Here is a 23,641-nt window from a genome sequence, read left to right on the forward strand (position 1 = left end):
AAAGGGAGGCACGGGGCCACCCTTCTTAGTCCCATGGAGCTGGGTGGGCCCTGTTACATCCCCTGGGGCCATGGGCCTCTCGTGGAGGGTAGAACCTGCCTGGTGGAAATTCAGGAGCACTTGTTGGAAGAAGGGCATTGGACAAAAACCTGGACGCAGAACCGGGCAAATGATGTGTTTCAGTGGGAGCAGGGGACATTTGAGGGGTGGGAAACCAGGGTGCAGACAAATTTGAGTCCATGTATCTCAAGAGGGGGGACTTGACATTTCAGGGAGCAAGGCTCTGCATGTGCCAGGCAATGGGAAGCAGGAAGAGGCCCACGTTCTGCCGCAGTGTTTGCCGGAGAGGAACGTGGTGCTCGGGGTGGGAGGTATGAGGGTCCGCACCGCGGCATCGGCAACAGGCAAGAGGCTGCCCCGGGATGGGGGCTTGGAAGGTGGAGGCCAGCGAGCCGTGGCCGCTCAGCGGCCTCAGGACCGACGGACACAGGCTTGGGCAGGGCTCACGGTCTGCCTGCCTGGGGAGACGATCCCCCGCCCCTCGCTGCGCCTGGCCTCCCGACTACCTGGGGCACCTTCCTACCCGAATGGCCCAACCGAGAGATGTGCTGCTTTGAGCAAGTCACTTCATCCTCTGGGTCTCAGGTTTGCCTTCTGAAAAATGGGGGTAAGGAGCCAATGAGTGGGTTTTGGCAGCAGCCCCCAGCCCACAGTCAGAGCCACGTGTTACCTGCTAACAGTACAGAAGGTGGGGTGGAAAGCTAGTAGGCATGTGGCCCTGGAGCTCAAGAGACAGCCTGGCTGTGGCCAGTCCCCAAGGCCCTGCTGGCCACACTCTGCAGGATGTACAGAGAGCAAACCAATCCTGGGGCATCCTCAGGAGGGCTGCGCCTTGTTCAGGACAGGGAACCCTGGGGCCAGCAGGATGAGTGCAGGGCTGCTCCCTCATCCTGGCAGTAGGCAGGCCGCTGGCCCTGAGGGCCACTCAGCCGTTCACAGTAACAGCAAGGGCTGCCCCTCCCTGCCCTTCTTGGGAGAGTCCAAAGAAAGCTGATGGGCCGCAGGAGAACTAACGAGAGTTGGAAGGCTGCCCACGTGGCCCTGTGGCCCCAGGAGACAGCACTTGTGTGATAGTCACAGAGAACCTACAGAAGCGCCACAAGGACACGTGCAGACATGTGCAGGCGTGTTCAGGTGTGTGTGTGCACCCGACACAGCCAGGCTCCAAGAACCTCTCCCTGCCCCAAACCCACACCCTCCCAAACGAGTCTTGGGACCAGACTTTGGGCAGTGGCCTCCAGACATCTTGATGCCTGGTGAGCAGGGACCTTCTCCCCTCATTGGATGCCCTCCTGCCAGTTCCCTTGGCACCTCTGCACAAAACAGCAGCTTAATAAATAGCTGTGCGGGAGACACCAAACTGCTTGGCTGACCGAGAACAGGGATGATGCCCCAAGTCGGTTCCAAGGGGCTCATTTCCACCATCCCCCAGGCCGTCTCTGGGTCCTGAGTGGACAGTAGACCTCATGCCCTGGGGTCAGAGTGAGCCCTGGTCTTGGGGTGTGATGTGCAGTGCAGGAAATGCCTTCCTGACCCCAGGAGGCTGAATCCACTTAGCCCAGGCCAGGGCACCCATGGTCTTGGTCTCCAGTGCTCAGAGAGCCAGCTGGCAAGGGGAGGCTTTGCCCTACCCCCAGTCCGGGCAGCTCTCTCCCTCCCCTGCTGCCCCTGCCTCCCAGCCCTCCCTCCTCTCCTGTGCATTCCCCCTCCTTCCCTGGGGTCTGAGAATACTGCCCTCCCCAGCTTGCCCCCGGCACCCCCACAGAGCCAAGGCTGCTTGGATCCTGCTCCCCAGCTTCCCTCAAGCGAAAAATGCCCAAGGAAGCCCACGGGAAGAATTATTCCAGAACAGTCCGACCCTATGCATCACCACACAGGGAATAAGGGGAACTGGGCAAGGAATCAGAGGCCCAGAGAGGGCAAACGATCTTCCTGGAGTCATACAGCTCACCAGCAGCAGACACCCCACCCCAGGACTCCCAAGGCCCACCCTGGAGCTCATAGCAGCATCCCGACTCGACTGCGCCAGGGTCTCCCCTGATGCCCCCCACCTGCAGCTCACACGCAGCACACACTGGCTCACACGATCACACACACAAGACACAGGCACACAGAGGCTGGCGTTCCTGCAGGTGCACCTGTGCTTCACGGCCGGGCACCCAGCCTCTGGCCCGACGCCTGCCTCTCGCGGGCAGTCTTCCACCCCAGTCAATTCCTAATCTTCTCCCCAAGCCTGCTCCCAGCGCAGACGCCTTCCGGTTCAGACAGTCCGGCTGGCTGGAGACCCTGCAGCCAGGCTCGCTGTGCCTCGGCCTCCGGCCGCTGACCCTGCTCCACTTCACCACCGGGCTCTCCGCCTCAGTGCCACCAACATCTGGGGCCGTGTCACCCTCTGTGCTGGCTGCTGTCCTGGGCACTGGAGGGGGTTGGCAGCAGCCCTGTTCTCTGCCCACTGGATGCCTGTAGCAACCCCCACCCAGGCGTGGCAACCCCAGACATTGGCACCCATCCCAGGGGGACAACCGGCTCCCCAAGCCCCAGATCCTCTCACCCGGATGCTGGACCACTGCATGTTCCTGACTGGTCCCTCTGTCTCTGACCCTGCTTCTTCCAATTTGATTAAAACGTTAATCAGTCCATTTCAGAGATGCCATTATTTTATAAAGACAGGACACCCTGTCCAGGAATCCAAGCTACATACATACTGGCACATTTGTAAGAAGCCCCCACCCTACTGACAGCAGCTCGCATGCTGCACGGCCCCCGCTGAACCCCCTCTGTACTTCCTGGAGCCGGACCCTCACCGGCATCTCCTCAGCCCTTCGCAGCCAGGGTCCACCCCCCGGGCATGCCACACCCTCCTCGGTCGCTCCAGCTCAAGCTGCTTGCCCAAGCAGGCTCTGCATGGATGGGTCCCCACCCTGCACTTCCCCCCTGCGCACCCCTCGGCACGGGGCCACCTCCCATTCTAAGTGCTCCTCCCATCACTCTTTGTGCACGACACCCCGTCTGTTTCCTTCAGTGTCCTCACAATCATTTGTAATTGCATGTGTGACAGATCTGGTAATTACAGGTACTAACGATGGTATAGATTGGGTATAGGTGTGGAGAGGTACGGACCTGTATGCAGATAAGGGAGGTGTGGGTAAAAGTATAGATGATGTAGATGTAGGTGTGGGTGCTGATGCCACACATACAGAGCACAGATACCGACACACTGATGACGTAGGTGTGGGCACAGATAATAGATGACATGGACGTGGGCCCGCTTGGCTATGGCTGCCTTCCTTAGCAGATTGTCTGCCTCCTGGGGACACAGTCCGTACCGCCTCTCAGCTCCCCTGTACACTTTCCCCAGCACTGTGCTGGCACATGTCGGGCCCTCATTGTGTTTACTGAGTGGATGGGTGGGGGAGGCCCTTCCAGCCTCAGACAGCAGTGGGAAAGGATGGCCAGAGGGGCAGTGATGGGACCTGACAGCTCCCACTGGCCCGGTAGGTGCCACTCCCGCATTAGGGGCTGTGTCTTTGCAGGCGGGTCCAGGGGGAGGGGCTGCCTTAAGACGGCTCATGAGCAGGGGGACAGCCTAATTTCTGCAAGTGTCGCTGACTTCCAGAGGTCTGTGAAGTCACCCAGCCAAGGCATGTGGCCGCTAGCTCCTTCTAATGGCCTTTACATCCATTTTCACATTTCCAGAGCTCCTCCTGGGAGGCTGTGCTCACGGGTCCCTGGCACCCTCCCCTGCAAGGATCCTGGGGGCTTTCATATTTGGGGAGAGTCAGAGCATCCTCTCATCCCAGGGCAGCTGCAGGGGAAAATTCTCTTCTCATTCAGATTCTTCCTGTCTGGCTTCAAAACACCAGGTCCTCCAACCTCCTGAGGAGTGGGGGCTCAGCTGGGAAGGGGGAGCATGAGGAGAGGCCACCCTTCCCACCAGCACCCCCTTCTCTGAACTCTGACAGCATTTCTAGGTGGAACACCACCATTCAGAATCACAGGCCACTTCAACACCTCACACCTCCACCTCCGTGAGCACACGGTCTGGGCACACCCACGGCAAGCATCACTTGCTGCAGTGGGTGGAATAGTGTCCCCGCAAAACTCACATGGACGCAGAACCTCAGACTGTGACCTGGTTTGGAGACAGGTCTGTGCAGATGTGATCTGTTATGGATCTTGGGACGAAGGCACCCGGATTTAGAATGAGCTCTGAAGGCAATGGCTGGTGTGTTCATAAGAGAAGGGAGAGGGGCTTGGACGCCGAGACAGGAATGAAGGCCACGTGGAGACGGACCAGAAGGGAATGATGAAGTACACACTGAGGGGTGCCTGGAACCCCTGGAAGCTGGGGCGAGGCCTGCAGCAGACAGACCCTCCTTCAGAGCCCCCCAGGGAGCCAGCCCCGCCCACATGTTCATCTGGGACTCTGGCCCCGAGGGCTGTGACGCAGCAAATTTCTGCTGTGTTCAGTCGCCAAGCTGTGGTAACTTGTTATCTGCAGCCCCTCCTAGAATGTACATTCCGGGGGGACAGAGACTTCTGCCTCTTTGTCCACCAGTGGGTCCCAAGCTTCTTGAATGGTGCCCCCAGTGAAACGAATGATCAATAACAGCAGACGAATGGATGACATTAATGATGGAATCACGGGCTCCGGGTCAGCCTGTCCAGTTCTGACCCCCAGCCCCACCATTTACCAGTAGTGTGACTTTGGCAAGTTCCCAGACCTCTCTGAACCTCGTGTTTCTCTTCTGTGGTGTTCAAATAATACCAGCCACTCCCTCATGCTGCTGCCACAGGCATAAGAGCTTAGAAAGCGTCCAACACACAGAAAGCTCTCAGATGTTAGACAGAAGTGGAGTCACTCGAAATAAATTGGCAGTGGTTCTCATCTGGGAGCAGTCTGTGCCTCCTGAGGCCACATCTGGAGACACGGCTGCTGTCACAGCTCATGGCAGGGGTCCTCAGCACCTCTGGGTACAGGGGCAGAGGCCAGGGAAGCTGTGCCGCATCCTGCAATACCCAGGACGGCACCCACCAAAGAATTTACCACAGCCCGAATGCCAGCAGTGCCTGAGGTCAAATCCAAAGAGGTTTCTGGAGTGGGAAAAGCAGGACAGCCATGCAGAGGGAAAGCCACCCTGGAGTGGTGACCATCAGAGGCTCTGTTTCTAGGCCGGGGCCCAAAACCTGACCCGCTGGCCGCCTGCCACAGTCCCGAGCACTGCTCCAGCCTGGGCGAGGGGCGTCTGGCCTCTGCCTCTTCTGGGTGGGGGAAGAAGGCAGGCAGAAGCCCCTATTTCTTTGCTATGCTCTCACCACTGCCATGCGACCACATCAGCACCGTCCCCACCCTCCACCCCACCCCGGGGACAAGTTTTCCTGGGGCCACTGCAGAAACAGTCCCCTGGGTTCACCCCGAGGTCCTGGCCGCCCCCGAATGGGAAGTTTGCTGCTGCTTTGCTGGACCCCGCCCAGGAGACAGGGCGGGAGAGCTGGGACACCGCCCACATCGCGGGCCTTCGCACCCACCCCTCAGGGGACTGTCTATGGCTTCTCCTCCGTGGCAGCGGGCGCCCCGCCAGGGAAATATCAGCGCTGGCCTGGAGGAGGGAATGTCGGCCACGTCAGAACTGGGTGGGCCTCCGCGTGGCCCAGGGTGGCTGCACAGTGCCCCCCGGTTTGGGGAAGGCGCCCTCCTAGACAGGGAATGGTCACAGGAGTAGCGGCACAAAGGGGCTGCAGAGCAGCAGCTTCAGTGCAGGGAGGCAGCCACCAGGCCTCAATTAAATGCGGGCACATGTGTCGGGCGGCCGGAGGACAGGCGGCAGATTCCCCTGCAGACACCTGCCTGCCTGCAGGGGGAGCACCTGCCGCGCAGACGCCAGGCTGGGGAGGCCACGGTAAGCCGGTTGCTGCGCCCGGGGCGGGGGGAGCTCTTTTCATAGCAAGCAAGCAAACAAACTGTTTTGCTTAAAGCCAAAAAGGAAAGAGAAAGACACAAAGAGAACACGTCTCTGCGGCTACTGGAAGGTACTAAGAGCCGTCTTGCCTGGCCGTGGGGAGAGAGGTGTGGAGCCAGGCGCACTGAGGCCGGGCTGCCTTCTGCAGCCCCCCTGGACACCAGGGCAAGGCGGCCGGCCAGTCGGCCCCCGGCTGGGCGCAGGACACAGGCCAGCCCCGCGCCCACCTCCCCCACCCCGCCCCCCAGTGGGAGCAGCCCAGGAGGTCTGGCGATGGCTGCCCCAGGGCCACAGGCCAAGGCCAGAAAGTGGGAAGCCGTGGAGGGTCCGAGGTCTCCTGCTCGTGAGCGAGCCTTGGGGAGAGCCCTCCCCGCCTCCATCTCCTGCACCCTCCTTCCCTGTCACCTCCATCCTTCCCAACCAGGAACTGATTCAAGCCACCATGAGGGCTGCCTCCTCAGGCCACCCCCACCCCGACGCTGGGGCTGCAACCTACGCTCCCTTCCCGCTCCCACTGTCCATGCCACACAGAAACCAGGGCTGCTGGCCAGAGTGCACGCCAGCCCATCACAAGCAGCACGAACTATTTATAACCCTGAGAACATTTTATTATTATTTTTCAATCTTCCAGAAACAGCCTCACACAGTCCTAAGTACACACGGTGGGGGAGCAGAGGGCCCAGGCCGGGGTGGGGGCAAGTCTTTCTGCCCTGCCTGGTGAGCAGATGGCGGCGTGGGCGTTCGGTACCAGCTTCCGGGCAATCCCAACACCTGTTCCCGTTAGAAAATGCTAATTGCCATCAATCAGGACAGCACCTACCCACATTTACATGCAAGCACGCACACACACACACAAAATACATCTAGATTTCTCCAGGCACAATACGCCCTGCATGTTAACTAGGCAGGTCTGTGCCTTTGCCATGTGAGGAGCAGCCGGTGGGCAGCACCCCATCCAGAAGGCCCCAACCTGGGCCCCGCCAGCCCTTCCAGCTCCATTATCCAAATCCGAAGCATGGCCCCAGTTTTTCTGCCTGCAGTGCTTGTGGGGAGAGGCTCTGCAGCACTGCTCCCAGCCCCGGGCTGGTCTCTCCAGGTCATGTCCTAGCCCATGGTGCAGGGAGGACCTTCTGTGCACGTCAGGTGTCAGGTGGGACTGCGCCCTGGTACTGCCCTCCACCCCCCAGCCCTGGGTCCTCAGGCTTCACTAGATCCTTGGGCTACCGTTTGGTTGACAAGTCGTGCACTTCCCCGGACCCCAGGGATCTGGAACAGTCCTGGGAGACTGAGGGGCACGGTGCTTCCCACCGCACTTTCTGCAAAGGCTCACCCCCTCCAAAGGGGCACAGACCAGGCTGCTCCCCCCATGGGGGAGGCCGTACCCCAAGGGCGGAGGAGGGTGTCTGCAGTAGGTCGAGATACTGACAACACAGCACAGATGAGCCCCAGCCATCATGTGCAGTCTGAGGGGCCCTGGTGATTCCGGCAGGTGGGCTTGAAGTACCAGCCATTTTATAATGAGAAACGAGGGTTTTCCTGAGAGTCCTTCCCCACCGCCTCCAAGCACAACCCAAAGAAAGCAAGTGATTTCACTCATTCTTCTCCTGGGTGACAGACACCTTTGCCATCATTGTTGACATAGGGCCTGGAGAAAGGCTTATGTGGTCACATGGGACAATTCAAGGATAGGTGTCCATACGGCCAATGAGCAAGGCCCCAGGTCCCCCTCCCCTGGGGATCAATGCTAGCAGGTGGGAAGCAGGGACCACTGGACTCCCAAGCTGGCAGGTGATGTCGCAACTCATGCAGGCACAGAGGTAGCGGTATTTTAGCAGTGACTGCTGTGAGCCCGGCACAGGGCCACTTGCACTCCACATGTGCTGGAAGCACACGGCTGGGCATGGTACAGAGTGGGTCCACCATGCACGTGGCTACGCACGGCTGGCGGGCCACACATTTCCCCACCTACTTTAGTTCTCCAAAGCTAAGTGTCTTTCTCTGAGATTTCGGGTGATAACAGGAAAACGAGGCGCTGGGCAGAAGGAGGAGGGAATGAGGGTAGAGAAACTCATAGCTGCCGAGTCCTTTTCATTTAATTCTTCTAAGAAGGGCCCTGTCCTTGGTTCCTGGAGACTGTATGCAGAGTGCTAGGACACGTCCACAGGCTGCAGCGTGTCCCAACTGGACACCTGTGGCCAGCACGCCTGTCCCCACCCCCAGCCCTGCCTGCCTGAAAAACCCAGGCTTAGAAACCCTGACAAGCAGCCTCTGCTCCCGCCGGCTCCCCGGCCATGCAGAAGGGCAGTGATACCGGGTCAGGCCGTCCCTTGGGCCCGGCTCTGTGGCTGGAAGTCATCAGCACCGTGTGGAACACTGTCCCAGCCCTGCTGCTCGCCAGGCTCCAGGGGTGGCTACATTTACTGCTTCTGTTCCTCTTTAACTGGGCTCATTGTTGTCTTTGTTCAGGATTCAAGGTCCCTCTCTGCCAAGGTCTGTGATGCTCGCGCGGAGGCCTCAACCAAGGTCTTGGGGTGCTGACCTCCTCTGGCTCCGCCCCTCCCATCCTGCCCTCTGAGCCTCTGCTTTCTCCTGAAGTCCCCGTGTGTGGCCTGTCTCCCCACCCAGGAGCTAGGGCTCAGGGACCTAGAGGAGGGCCTCCTCCAGCCCAGGGACAGGGCATGGGGTGGCCTCCCTGCTCAGCCCTGCAGCGTCCACCACAGCACCAATGGCTGGCAGTCTGCGTCCCTGCTGGAGACACAGGACACCCCCTGGACGGGTGCCCACAGGACACTGGAGACCAGGGACCACCACCACACCCCAAGCCTGAGAGCCAAGTCCTCCGCCCAAAGCCAGAGCGTCATCAAAATCCCAACGGCACTGCAGACACTTGGGGCAGGTCATTCCCTGCTGGTAAGGGCTGGCCTTGCACATAGGATACCAAGCAGTTCCTGTGGCCTCCACCCACTAGAGACCAGCAGCATCTCCCAGTCATAACAATCAGAAGTGTCACAGACATGGCCAATGTCCCCTGGAGGCACAGCCCCCCCCCAGCCAAAACCAGGGCTCTAACTGGAAAGCTGCACAGCTGTGACCACGCTGGGGGCTCGCCACGGAGTGGACAAGGGTGGGGGCACAATGGGAGGGCACGCAGCCTGAGCTGGGGTTGGGGAGGCCTGGGAGCCTCCCAGAGGGGATGGCAGCTGCACTTAGCCTGGAAGGAGGAGGTGGACATCTACGACCTGTGGGGAGGGGCAAGGAGGGGTGAGGGGGGTGAGGGGTGAAGGGGGAGCGAGGGCGAGAGTGAAGCCCCCAGAGAGGTAGCAGTGAGGGCGGGGCGGAGGGAGCGGCAGGACCAGTCCGCCGGAGCTTGGATGTCACATGTCACACACCAGTCCTGACAGCCAACCCCAGGAGACCCCCCCATGTAGGTCCACGCCCCTTCCGCCACCTTGCTCTCTCCCCTCTCCCTGCCCCCCGCATGGTACTTCTGTTCGAGGCTCTGCTGAGGCCTCAGAGCGGACAGAGGCCCCAGGTGGGCCCGGGAGGCGGCCTGGCAAGGGGACACGACTGTGATCACATGCGCCCCCCCCCCAATACCATCCAAAGGGGGTGTATAAGCAATGGAGGTAAGAAATAACTTCTAGAGGGACAGAAAACAGATGGATGGATAATGACAGATTAGTGGGTGATGGATGAATGGATGGACAGATGGACAGATGATAGAGAATACAGATAGATGGATATAGATACAGAAAAAATCCAGTATTTTTCCTCTATACCTTCTCCTTTACGGTTCATTTCAGAGAGGTTAGTCCAGGGCCCTGATGCCAAGTAGTGGCTAAGAAGCCAAGGGTCCAAGCCCAGCCTAACTCCCGCTGGGCAGAGGTGGAGTGGTCTGAACCTGTGTGGGCAGGCTGCAGCCCAGCTCTCTGCCCATGCCCTCCCGGCTCTGCCAGGACCTCAGGCAGGTGGCCCGGCAAGCCCCTCCAGCTCCTGGGACGAGGCCTGGCCTGAGACGGGCCTTGCAGAGGGGTGCCCACGCTCCCCACTCCTGGTCCTGCCTCATCCCCCGGCCTGGATGATGTGCCCGGCATTCCGGCCTCAGGGCCCATCCAATAAGGACCTGGCCGCCTGCTCTCAGCCCTCCCTGGGAGGGGGGCCGGCGGCTGCTGGGCTCTCCAGATCTCTGCCGCACACGCCCAGCCTTTGGGTCTGACCCTCCACCAGGTGCCCTGACCACCCTTTAGGGGCTGCACTGAACCTACCAGAGGGGACTTCCTCCCTCTGCCCACACTTGAACACAGCTAGACCGGTGACCCCAGGAAGCAGATTCATGTCCAGGTCCCAGCCCCCACTGGTGGGCTTCTCCTAGTCCCAGTGGGATGGAGTGACGTGGGCCAAGGAATGACAGGACCCCTAGTTACATGTCAGGGGTAGGCAGCGTGCTGCGTGGGAGTCAGGACGGCATGCGTGAAGGTGGGAGGTCAGGTTCAAGGCCCCCTGCTCACTGAGGCGTGTCTCCTGATCGTGGCTCCACCCACGGAAATGCACACCTCACAGGGCGATCTTGATCCATGGATTAAATAAGAGCCCAGCGTAGCATGTCGCACACATACGTTGGTTCCCCTGCAGACCCCAGACGGCATTTTACCCATCTAAGCACCATCCTGTGTATGCTTAGATCAGGACTCAGAGCACCAGGCCCGGACTGGTGCCCCCGGCGGGGCCCCACAATGCTGGAGACTGAATGGAAACGTGTTCAGATTTCGTCCTAACTCAGGATGTCCCAGCCAGAGACACCACCCCAAGGGCCGAAGTGCACATACCCACCCTGCTGGACAGAAACGGAACAGGGGAAATGGCCACCAGCAAATCTGGCAGGCTTCTGGGGGTGGGGGTGGGGGGGGATTGGGATATCCTCACTCAACGGCTCATACTTAAGCTCTTGGGCCCTGAGGTGAAATATCAGTGTTGTACAAAGAATCTCATCAAAGTTTACAGAGGACGGTATTAAAATTCATCCAATCCAAACTTCTCTCCAACACACATGTGCACTTCATGTTAAATCCCCTTCCTCCAGACCTCAAACCAGGGAACCCACCCGTCCCGCCCCCCTTCAGTCACCCAAGGACACACAGTGTTAAGATGGGGCCGGTGCTAAGCACATGCCTCTTTCTAAAGCATTTAGTACCAGGGGGAAATAGAACTGTTATGTCACAACCAGCACAAGCATGGTGTGGATTAGATGTAAGATTTGTATGAATTTTTAAGACAACAAGACTTCAAAGAAATGTCATGCTTTCTCTGGACCCCTTCTGGCAGTAGACACCCAGTCTTTCAGGGATGCAGGTTTAAGATTCTCTTTTGGAGAATCTTTTGGAGTCTTTGGAGTCTTTGGAGGAAAAATTCATTCCTCCAGTGGAATGCTGTGTGCCTCTCTGCCACCCAAAACAAGCCATTTAATCTCCTTGGGCCTGAGCACAGCCTACTGCATACAGGTGATGTTCAAGCTCTGGGATGAGCCATCACGTAAAGAAAATGAGAATCAGCCCTTCCTTCAGACTCAGAAAAGGAGAAAGACTTGCCAGAATGAATCTCTCTGCGGACAGAGAACAAGCCTCTGCCTGCCTCTGAAAATGCCTTAGCGTTCCTGTTTGCAAACTGGAGGTGGGTCTTGGGTCCCTGCAGCCCTTGCTGTGGAGGCTGGGAGGATGAACAGCTCCCCGTGGCAGTGGCCTACAGCACATCCGAGCTCCTGGAGAGTGTAAACTTCATGAGTTCTGGTCCAAGTGCAATGCTTAGACTATGTGCCAGGACTCGGGAGCAAAGCATTCTGCAAAGGGTGCATGTGGCTGCAAGAAATACTAAATAATTTAAAAATCATTATGTCCTTGCCTTGGGAACATTTTGAGCAGCAGAATGGTCTAGAATAGTGACTGACCCAACAACATTTTGGCTCACAAACCAAATGTTCAAACGCCACCTCTCATCATGCCTACTGAGGGCAACACTTGTGCTCGTGGCCGAGGAGGGCACCTAGCCCTTGGGCACGCAGGTGTCTGCCTCTCCTCGGCTACCATGGAAATGGAGAAGACACACAACCCTGTACTGCTCAACCAAACATACTGCCTAAAGGATAGTCATTGTCTCCAAGTTATTTGCACACTAACATGTTCTCTTGAGAGGAAACATGCTCTGTAAATGCCCTCCTATGGGTAATACCGGTCCCAGCTTCCTGGACAGGGTCTGCTGCGGAGTGCGGACATGCAGACCCAGGTCTACAGCATTGCACCACAGGTGGGAAAGCCTTTTGTGGAAACCTACTGTGTGCAGAGCTGTGGAAGAGGCGGAAGTCTGTGCCCTTCAGAAACCCGGGAGAGGAAAGGACAGGGCACCTTCCAGCTGCCATCTGCAGACTTGGGACAGAAGAGAGGCCAGAAAACAGAGAGGGGGAGTCTGGGCCATGCCAAGCCGGCATCCACCCCAGAGAGTAGTTCCCCCAAACCCGGGATGGTGGGAGTGCCTGCCAGGACCCCTCTAAGATGAACCACAGTGGCCATGCTGTTGTGGGGGAGGGGGTGTCATCCTTTAAAAAAAACACCTTTGAAATCATGTGAGATTCACAAGAAATCGCAAAAGTAGTGCAGAGCCTTCCTGTGTGCCTCTGCTGTGGGCTGAGTGGTGCCCCCTCGGCATTTGTGTATTGAAGCCCTAGCCCCCACTCCCCAGAATGTGTGTGTATTTGGGGAGAGGGTTTCAAAGAGGTGAGGTTAAAGGAGGTCATGGCTGGGCCCAGTCCCACATGGCTGGTGTCCTGAGGAGATGAGGGTACAGACACGCACTGAGGGATGATGACGTGAGGACACGGGGAGGAGGCCTCAGGGGACGCAGCCTGGCCAGCCCTGGACCAGGAGAGGGACTGCGCTCAGCACCCAGGCTGGCACTCCGCCTGGCGCACCCGCCCACGGCTCATTGCTGTGGCACATTTCCACGCCAGGACACCGCGCCAGCACGCCAGTCGACCACCGAGGTCACTGAGACTCCAGCGGCTTCGCGATCTGACCCCGCATCTGCCCTGTGACGCTCCTCAGGGTGGTGAAGGCCTCATTGTTCTATTTCCGACTCACTGCAGGCCTGTATTTTTGTTTTGTATGTTTTTAAACTATACAAAAGGAATTGCTGGGAAAATGGATTAAAAAAGACAGGAAATACAAAGCCCAATTCCTTCATATGAGATCAATAGTCATAAAATGCCACAGAAGACACAGAGGGCTTCCTGTCGGCTTCTGCACCCGGGCTACAGTGAATGGTGGCAGCTGTACAAGGACAGACGCCAGTCCCCAGACCTTGCTTTGAGTAGCTCTGTGCGGGTCATGAGACATGTCCTGAGTCTGTGTTGTCCCCAGAGAGCCACCTGTGGGTTCAAATTCTGGATGGCCCTGTGCTACTCACTATCCGGCCCGGTTTCCTCATGGAGTCCAGCGCACAGGGTTGTCATGAGGACCAACAGGGATGGTCCATGGCAACCCCGAGACCAGAACCTTAAGACAAGCTTTGTGTATGTGGCACCCCAGGCACAGGGCGACCTCCAGCGTGAAGTGGTTGTATGAGTATGTTCCCGGATCTTTGCTGAACTGGTTACTTCCAGCCCCTCCTGTAATGCTGACATATGGATCAGACCCCCTGGTAGCTGCAGGTGACCACACCCTGAGCACTTCCTGCCTTTCAAGCCATTTCTCAGCAACACTCGGTGGGTGACACGAGGTCACTCAAACGTGCCACCTGTCCAAACTCCACCTCTGCTCCCTGCCCAAAGAAAGAGAGAAAAATGGTTGTTTCCTCTCCTATGCACGCACACAGCTAGAGCTAGGCTCGTCTCAGCCTCTACTTCTAAATTAATTTTTCCTCCTGAGGCATTTGCTGACATGCTTTTTCTGTTCTTTGCCCCACAGAACACAGATGTCTTTGAAAACCTGGGAATACTTAATGTATCCTTGCAAATTGGATAAAGAAATCATTTTGGCCCCGTCCATAAAAATCCTTGCTCGCCCATTTGCCCTTTGAGTTCAGTGCCGGCACACGTGTGGAGGCAGATGGCCACAGTGTGGATTCTGGGGAATCGGATCGAGGGGCCTTGGCCTGGGACCCATCTGGCAGTGAGACCAGCCAGAACAGCGTGACCCCTGCGAGACGGCTGGGTCATGGATCCTCAAGACCCTGTGATAACAACCCACTCTGAATCTAGAATTAAGGAATTTGCACAAATCCACGTGGAATCTGCTTGTGTCTCTGCCCAAAACATCTCCGTGGAGTCCCAAACTCCACACAGTGACTGTATATGACTGGGGGCCTGCTGGGATCACGGGTGCACACACGATGTGCCCTGAGGGGGGATGATGGCCCCCTTCCCCCACCTCCTGCACCTGAGCTGCTGGCGACGGTGACAGTCACCGGCCAGCCCAGGCAGAAGGCACAGCCTGTCATGCGCAGCAGCTCACAGTCTCACAGGAAGAAGGATCGCATGCGTGTAAGGGTTGGGAACGCAGCTTCCCCGGACAGCCAGCTTGCCCGCACTGGACTTCTGCGTCTGCAAACCTCAGCAGCTCGTACGCAGGCTCTGGTTTCTGCCCCAGGCCCCCCTTGTCCCTGGTGCCATCTGCCCCTCTAGCCTCCGTGGCTCCCGACTCTCCCTCTTGAGCCGTCATCGTGCCCGCCCTCCTGGATACTGCTGGCCCCTTTCTCTTGCACGGTTCTGACTTCCAGCGCCCCTCGCCCTCCCCGTACTCAGCCCCACCCCTTCCCGGGGGTCTCTGTCTCCCTCACCTTCTCAGCCCCAACCTTACTTCCCTTCCTTTCCATTCCTTCTGGGCCTCTCGAGCCCTGCAGGGAGACCTTGCTGGCCCACCCACCCACGGGTGCTAAAACACCTTCCTCTCCCCAGGGTGGAACAAAAGCGTGCGCTCCACACTTGCAGCACGAACCATTTATATTTAGGTTCGGATTTGGGGTCTGTTTAGTTCTTAATTTGCTATCAGAACCGATCTCAACAGTAGGAAGGTAGGAAGCAGGTGGAGAAGAGCAAACCCTGGTCACAAGAAGGGACCTCAGCGAACACCAGCCACCTCTGCCGCCTCTTGGTGTATGGAGGAGCGTGACCCTGAGGACCCTTGACTTTGGGGACCCTTGACCTTGAGGACCTTTGACTGTGGGTCAGAGGCTTCCCAACTTGTCCCCCTGACAGCTCCACTTCCTGAGGGGCCTGTGGACACATCCTCACCATTGTCTTAAAAAATGGCCAACAATAGTCATGAGCATCCCAGTGACCAGGTGAAGTCAGCACCTGGTCATGCAGGGGGACATGCAGGGGTCACAGTGCCTGGGCTCACCTTCCTCCCCAGACATGCTAGAAGATAGAGGAACTGTGGGTGGGTAGAACTGCGTCCCCACAATGGATAAGTTGAAGTCCTAACCCCCAGAACCTGTGACTGTGACCTTAGTTGGACTTAGGGTCTTGGCAGAAGCGATCAGGTTAAGATGAGGTCCTCCTGGTAGCCCCGATCCAATGGCTGGTGTCCTTATAAGGTGCAGCAAATCTGGACATATGCATGCACACAGAGGGGACACCATGTGAAGACACAGGGACAGACACACAGAGGGAGGCAGCCATGCAATGACGGAGGCAGACATTGAAATCACACGTCTGCAAGTCAAGGAACACCAAGGACTGCTGGGGCCGCCAGAATCCGGGACAGGGGGCAAGGCCCTGGGACCCTTTGGTCCCAGACTTCCGGCCTCCAGAACTGTGAGAGAATGACTCTGCTGTGTTAATGCCCCGGCCACAGCCCTTTGCCACGACTGCCCAGGACCCCCATACAGAGCACGGAGTTTCAGACCCCCGTACGGCTCACCATCCCGACGCCCTGGGCTCTGGGGCCTCTGACTGCCCAGAGACCGGGCCCCGCGCTGATGAGATGGCCGCTGGCTCCCACCACTCCCTTCTCAGACTGTTTCCATCTGGGCACGGCCAGCAGAGCTTCCTTCTGCCCCAGTGCTCGCCTTTAGTGAAACTCTCCTCACCTTTAATTTTCCAAGTGCTTTAGCACAGAGAGCTGAATGGGCTCTAGTTGGACAGCTCCAGCTGGGAGGGGGTGCCCCACAGGGAGGGGTGCCCAGCCGGGAGGGGGTGCTCACTGGGGAGGGGGTTCCCAGCAGGGAGGGCTTCATTTTTTGGAAGCTGTCCTACTAATGCCAGTAAGCAGTTTTATCGTTCAACCAACAAATAGGCGGCAAAGGATAGCGGAGAAGCCAAAAGCAGATGGGCCGAAACATCCCCAGTGCCCCCGAGGTTTATGGCATCCGTTTGGGATGGACAGAGGGCCCTTGGAGGCAAACACAGCAGTAGTCGGTCAGGTGAGTGTTAAGGACACCCTGGAAGATTCCAGCCACAGTGAAACGGGGTCCTCGCAGAGGAAAGCAGAGGGGAGCGGTATCAGGAGCGCCCCAGGTCTCCCTCCGTTTCCTCAGGGGCACGTCCCCAGAACCTGAAGGACGGACTAAAGCTGATCTCAACCACCTTCTTCTTTCCCAAATACATCTAGCCATAGGAGAGGAATCTCAGGTGTTCCTAGAAGGATCTGTGTTTCCAAAGACTGGCTCAGGCTAAAGTCTTCAAATTAAAATACCAGGTGCAAGAAGAAGAGCCCCCCACCCCCGAGAAGGAAGAGGCGCCAGCAGCCTGTCCCCCCCCATCCCCCCCACAGCAGCAGCCAGGGCTTCCTCATGCGTGGCAGGAATGTACTGACTGCAAGTGTCAGGGAACATCCCATTAGCTTCTGGGGTAACTAGATAAAGCCACGCTCTCCCTCTCCCCACCACAGGGGAAACATTTACCTCGATGCTCTAGGAAGCTCTCTGTGTATTAATATTGCTGACGCGGGCAGCCTTTGCTTTGGCTGTGCCCCCCGAGGATGCCATGTGATGGATTCCAGTTTAACAGCTTTTAAAAACAAGCAGACAAGAGACAGGGCGTGATGGATGGGGCAGGATGCACGCTTGTTCGGGGATGATTTATGGGAAGTCTCGTGTTGCCGCCCATGGGTCCGTCCCCAAGGGTGGAGGCCGGGGTAGCTGGACAGGTTCTCATGTTGGAGTTGGGGGGCAGCTGCACAGCTGTAACATGCTCACACCCAGCCCAGCTTCAGTGGCCTGCTACTGCCTGTACCTGGACATTATTAAAGTAGTTGGAAAAGTGCCTCTGGGCCCAGCCCAGAGCCATTCTTCTTGGGCAAGAACAGTAACCTCCCATGGACTTCCTCCTCCCCTGCAGGTTTTGGGGGCACCCACTGAGGAGCCAGGGGTCAGGCTAGAACACTTTGCTTATCTCTCAGCTCCAGAACCAAGGCGCTGCCCGCCGCTATGAACACCTGGGGAAGGAACAGCCGGCTGCGCCCTCTGCTCCATCTGACCCCGAACCCAGCGGCGTGGTTCGGAAGGACTCTGACTGTTCCGTGGGGGTGGCAAGGGGCAGGGGAGAGAGGAAGGGGCAGGTGGGGAAAGGCCGAGGCCGGTGGGTGGGTCCCTCCACCGCCCTACCCCAGACCCCCACCACTGCATGTGGTTTTGCAGCAGATTCCTTTCCATCCATGTTTTTAATAATGACTCAGAATTTACTATACAGTAAAATCCAAACTGAATCCATATTTAGAGGGAGAGCTTCAGAATGGGGTCTGGTTTACGGGACCCTTCCAAGGCGGAGGGAGGGGGCTGGGGCTGGGCTGGGGCAACCGCCTGGGGAGAAACAGCTTTTCCCCCGCGTCCCCACCTCCAGCTGCCCCCCCTCCCAGCCAGGTCGCTTCTGCAGTGACAGGGAGCTACCCCAACTAGTCCTGCGTGCCAAGGGGACAGAGCCCCGCTCCCACCAGAGCAGGGCCCTCGGGCGGGTTCTCTCACGGATCCCGAAGCCCTCCTACTCCCAGGGACATTGCACTGCATGCGGGGCAATGAAGGGTGCCCGACGGGAGCCCCAGCACGCCCTCTGCCCCCCACCGTCACCCCACAAACTTCCACCCCGCCAGCTCCTCTGAGAGCCTGCCAGCAGAGCCCTCCCCCTGCACACCACTCAGTCAGTCATGGACAAGGCGAAGCTGACAGGCAAGCATGCTGCCTCTCCCAGACTCTTCCCATCTTTCCAGAAGTCTGAGCCCGGAGCGCTGCAGAGAGGATTTGGCAGCCCCCTCTGAAGCCTGCACCTGGGTCCCCTGGAGAAGAGTGGGGAGGGGCCGCTGGGCAGGGGTGGCTCAGGCGGCCGGGGGCTGGCACACCTGACCACTGAGCTGTCTCCCTTCTGAGACCCGCCACCACCAGCTGCCTGAAGTTGATGAACAGGCAACTGAGCTGGGCTTCCTCTGCAGGCTTCAGGCTGCCCAGGGTGACGGGGAAGCTGGGGTCCCCTGGCTTCTCTCTCCCCTTCACTCCGCCCCACTGGAAAGAAGACGACTCAAAAGGAAATTCCCTGTCCCCCAGTTTCAGAGCACTTCCTCAGAACCAACAAGGGGCTAGAGAGAGCACGAGAAAGGGCTCCAGGACGGAAGGAGCTTGCACCGGATCTGCTGAATCCCAGATTTCCCGGCTCACCAGCAGGGACCAGCTGGTCTGGTGCTCTCAGCTTTTACAACCCTAAGAATTTACCTTTTGCGGAGGATACATATTCATGGCCTCACAGAAAGCCCAGGCTGGGCCCCACAACCTCCCTCAAGGTAAAACACGTTCTGAGAGGTCACAGAGATGACCTACTGTCACCTGCTCTCAGGATGTCAACGCTCTGCTGCCCTTCCCCCAGGGGCAGAGCCACGGGCATCACTTGGAACCAGGACCCAAGACTCAGGGGACAGTGCGTGACCACAGGTCAGCCCCAAACCACACATCCAGTTAGGGTGTTTTAGAGACCTGGCGAGGCTGGCAATCTTGGCACGTGCCACAATAAAGGGGCTTCAGAGGACAGCACCCTGTACTGGATTTATGGCAGCCCCATGGGCTGTCGGGAGCCCTGCGAGGGAGGCTCAGAAGGTCGGTGGGACTGAGACCTTCTGGACGGTCCCGTGGCCCTGCTGCCATCCCAGTGCAGTCTGGGTTAAGGTCTTCCTTCCAGGCGCTCTAAGGGGTCCCCTTGGTGAATGGGGTGAGTCATTTCCAGTGGGAGGGTAGTCATCTAAAATGCTTGTCTCAAACGTGCCCCCACCCCTTCCTCATCCTGGGCCCACCGCATGGCTGCCTCTCTCTGGACAAAAGCAACCCCCTCCCCAGTCCCTGCTTCTTCCCTGACCTCCAGGTTCTGTCTATTCCCCATTCAAGGCAATGCCATCATCATACAACTCACACTGGGTCATTCAGTCCCTTGCTGAGCACCTCCAGTGGCTCCCACCGTCCTTAAGCCAAATCCAAAATCCTTACCCTGTCCTAAGGCTTCTGAATTCTGAGAGGTCACACCGCACCTCCCTCCGCCCTGACTCCGCACTCAACCCTGGCAGACGGCCCTCTCGCTACTCCGCGAACACGCCTATGAATCACTGCCTCAGGGCCTTTGCACTTGCCGGATCACTCCCATCACTCACAGATCAGTGTCCAGGGCCTGCACGACCACCCGGTGCGAACAGGCTCCATGCTCCGGGTCACCTCTGCCTGTTTCATTCTCCTCATGGCATGTTGCTACCCAACATCGTTCTAAAGATGTGTCCATTCCCTCCATGTGCCCGCTGGAATACACGCTCCACCAGGGCAAGCACTGTCTTGTCCCCACTGAGTGGCCATGCCCAGGTACAGCTGGATGACTGAACACAGCCCAGTCACTGGACGGACCACCTCGCTGCAAGAAGGAAGCCCAAATGCCCTGGGGCAGAGTCAAGACCCTGTTCCATTGTGAAAAGACAGTAGGCGCAGCCTGCCTGGAGATGGCCGGCACCTTGTGTGGGATCCATGGGAACCGTGTGCTCAGCCCAGAGCAGGGTCAGTCAGCACACAAGCCGACTGCGGTGCTGGGGACCCGGGTCGCTCCTGCCCTGCTTTGACTGGCATGGACCACCTTCATGCAGCTTCCCAGCAGGAAGCGAGGCCGCACCCGACTTCTCCCTGGTGTAATAGGGAAGCTGGTTTTGTCCCTGGTTCCTAGGAGGTACCCTCTAAAATCCATGGAACTCCCAAAGGTGATAATGTCTTTTATTATTTATAATGAGTCCCTCCTGGCTGCACCTGAGTTTATGCTGACCAGGAGGCTCATGGGGGGTCCTCAGATGGTTTCAGTGGAGGGGCACTGATCAGAGGGTCCAAATTTTCCCTCCCACCTCAGGGGAGGGGAGGAAGCTGAGCTCAGTCATGTGACCAATAAAACTCTGGACACCCAGAGGTCAGAGAGCCTTAAAGTTAGTGAACAAATGGATGTGCTGGGAGGGTGACCCATCCTAACGCTCCAGGGTCGGATAATCACAGCCAGGACTTTCCCAGACCTGGTCCTTTGCATACCCCTTATAATAAAAACATACTGCAGTATAGCACTCTTTTAAGTTCTGAGGGTCGTTCTGGCAAATCATCGAAACTAAGGGCTGTAGGAGCCCTGAACTTGTAGCCAGTCAGTCAGAAATTCAGGTGGCCCCTGACACTTGCATCTGGCATCTGAAGTGGGCAGCCTTAGGTAGGATGGGCCCTAAGCCTGTGGGGTCCTCTGCTAACTCCAGGTGATGAGTGCCAGAGTTGAAGCTGGCACACGTGCTAGAGGGGGAAGCAGGGTGATCACTGGGTCCCTTCTGGATTCAGGTGAAGGCCCTGGAGCCGCTCACGGGGTTGCAAGAAATCTGGGCAGAACACAGAACCACACAGGGAGGGTCAGAACTTGACCTTGGCCTCTGCAGCATGCTGTCCTGGCAGCAGACAGTGGACACCATAGTCTGTCCACCCTCCTTCCTAGGATAACAATTCTGCAGGCAGGCTGGTGGATTTCCGAGCGAGCAGTCGCCCCTCCTGAGTCCCACCATGTCCACACACCTGCTGCTTCTCCCCATCTTACTCCCTGGAGCCACAAAAGACACCACGACCTGCAGAAACCAGAGCCAGTGGGACATCCCTGCCCTGCAAGCTCCTCATGTAGAATAAAAACACAGCATTCAGATGTTTCTCCACCACAGACGCAAGCTCGGGGACGGTGTGGCAGGCGAAGGCATTCTTACCTGGTAGCGGTGGGTGGGTCTGCGGGGCTGTAGTCGGCAGGCCCCAGGCGTTCTTCCTGGAACTTCCCTGGGGTGGAGGAGACAGCAAACACCAGCAGGAAAAAAGCCTCAGGGCCTCAGACACAGACTTTCAACCTGGAGGAAAAGGAAACATATTTGGTGTTTTAGAAGCAAATATCCATTTTTGGACATAAAACAAGCTTGGTGTTAATAGCCAAGAGAAGAGAGGGCAGCTTCAGAGCCAGTTGGTCACCACCAGGGCCAGCTCCTGGGGAACGAAGGGAACCCTATGGAAAACAAGCCCGCAGACCCCTACTGCCAAACGGCACGCAGGCTGCCCGGCTGCCCCCAGGGCCACCCCTCTGCCGCTCTCCCCAGCCCCCTTGCGGTGCTGGCCTGACCCCACTGTGGTGCTGTGACCCCACTGTGCTGGTCTCACCCCCTCTTGTCTCACCCCAAGCTGTCACTTCCGGCCTCACCCAGTTTAGATCCCAGAACTCATTGCTGCACCCACTCCCAAAACTCCCTTGTCCCTCTCTTTTTAAAAGATCCCTTGGGTGGCGCCACTCCCTTGATGAATCCCTCCCACTGCAGGGAAAAGCGGGTGTGTGCTCTGATTCTCCCAGGGCAGCGGCCATATGCTGGGGGTGGTGGTGCTGGGGAGACGAGGGGGCCTGGAGAAGGAGGCTCCAGGGTGTGACCTGGGGTGGGGAAGACAGCAGGTTTGAGTCTTGATTGAATGCTTGATCCTCAGCAGCCAGCACCAAAGGGCAAGGGCTGCAATTCCTTGTGCACCAGACCTGTTGCAACAGGAGCAAGGTGGTCATGTGGGTGCTGCCCATCCAGGCACTGAGTCCAGCGTCCCGGTACCTAAGCCCCAAAACAGTGACAAAGTAATGGGCAAAGACAGGAGGGAGAGGGCACTCCAGGGATCCGAGAGATGCCCCAGAATGCCTCTCATCCTGAAACACAGGCCATCCACTCCGGGGCAAATGCCTCGGCACCCCCCCCACCCAGAGGGCAAGCCTGGGCCCTGACTCTGCTCAGCATCCCGGGAGCCATGCTCCCCCAGGAGAGCTGTTCTCTTTGCTGGGCAGTGCGGTGCCTGCTGCTGAGACCTGGAAGGGGTCCCCCCCTCCGCCCCCAGAACTCAGCTGCCAAGTCAGTCCCATGGCCCCTGGCCCAGGCAGGCCACCCCTGCCTGCTGCTGAGCGCCAGGCTCTCCCCCCATGGGGCCTGCAGGCTGGGGGCTGCCTTTGGTGCCCTGGCCCCAGAAGGCCTCCTGTTGGATTCTCGCCGTCAGGCAGGAGATGAAAACAAACGCCTAGACCTCTAAAATATCCTCTGCAAAAAATACACCGACACAAACGGGCACAATCCAGCGGAGGCCCCTGCTAGATCAGACCCGTGTGAGTGAAAAGGTCCTCTGGCCACCCTCACAGCCTGAGAGCCATAGGCAGGCAGCCCCTGCACGCCACCAAGGGCCGGGTACCCTGCCCACTAGGGGGTGGCCTCTGCTGCCTCTGAGCTGCACAGAGGTGTGGGTCCCGGAGGGAGGAGAGAGATGAAGGAGAGGGGAAGGGTGAGGCGGAAAGTCTGGCCCAGTTATCATGGAGACGGGACTGCACATAGTCCTGGGGGCACACCTGTGATGGTCTCCGCTCCCCCTCGTGCTACCAGCGCCCGGCACAGGGCTGGCACATAGCGGGGGCTCCTCCAGCGCCCATGAACAATGAAAAGCAGCAGCAGGCAGGTCTGGGGAGCAGAATGCAGCTGAGCAATGTTTTTATGAAAGCTCCTGGCCACCCTGAAAACCAGCAGGTGGAATCAGCTGTCATTCATTTGGGTCTGTCAGCAGGATGATCCCTGATGCCCAGAGGTGGGAGTGAGGTAGGATGGCCTTCACATTCCCCCGTGAGCCCACCGAGGGCCCCTCACACCACAGCTCCTCACGCAGGGAGAGGCCCAGCAGCAAAGCAACTTTGTGGATTGTTTTCCAAATCTCCAAAGAAAAGGCACTCTTGAATCTCAGAACCTGAAGGCAAGCGGAAGGCCGTGGTCCTTTATAAATTAAGGGTCATCTGTGGAAGTGGCTCTGTTTATAGGGTTGAAGGAGCCCTCATTTTGCCCCCTTCCCCAGGGCCTGATGCTCCCACGAGGTTTGGGGGCTAAATGGCGCCCCCTCTGGGCAGATGCTGCCCTGCAAGGCAGTATCAGGGTTCCAGAGTAAGTCCTGGGACCGTTCTGTACAGCCTGCTGACCATAGGTAACACTTCTGTGTTGTATACTGGCAGGTTGGTAAGGGAAGAGACGTTGAAAGTTCTTGTCACCAAGAAAAAAGGAATGTAGTTATGTGAGTGTAACTATGTTAGCTAAAGTTATGGCACAGTATACACGTGTGTTAAT

General features: G+C 58.0%; 1 protein-coding gene across 10 annotated transcripts in view; it reads right to left on the reverse strand.

Annotated features, from left to right (window-relative positions):
* The window catches only part of RBFOX3 (RNA binding fox-1 homolog 3), a 425,191-nt gene that overhangs the window by 266,983 nt on the left and 134,567 nt on the right, over positions 1-23,641 (reverse strand). For all 10 annotated transcript variants that reach the window (XM_073236032.1, XM_073236037.1, XM_073236033.1 and 7 more), the window contains one exon: positions 21,236-21,370. The gene's annotated coding sequence lies outside the window, so the exon portion shown is untranslated. The remainder of the gene's footprint in view (positions 1-21,235; positions 21,371-23,641) is intronic.

Source organism: Manis javanica, chromosome 4, assembly GCF_040802235.1.
Source record: "Manis javanica isolate MJ-LG chromosome 4, MJ_LKY, whole genome shotgun sequence".
In the NCBI taxonomy this organism is placed as follows: domain Eukaryota; kingdom Metazoa; phylum Chordata; class Mammalia; order Pholidota; family Manidae; genus Manis; species Manis javanica.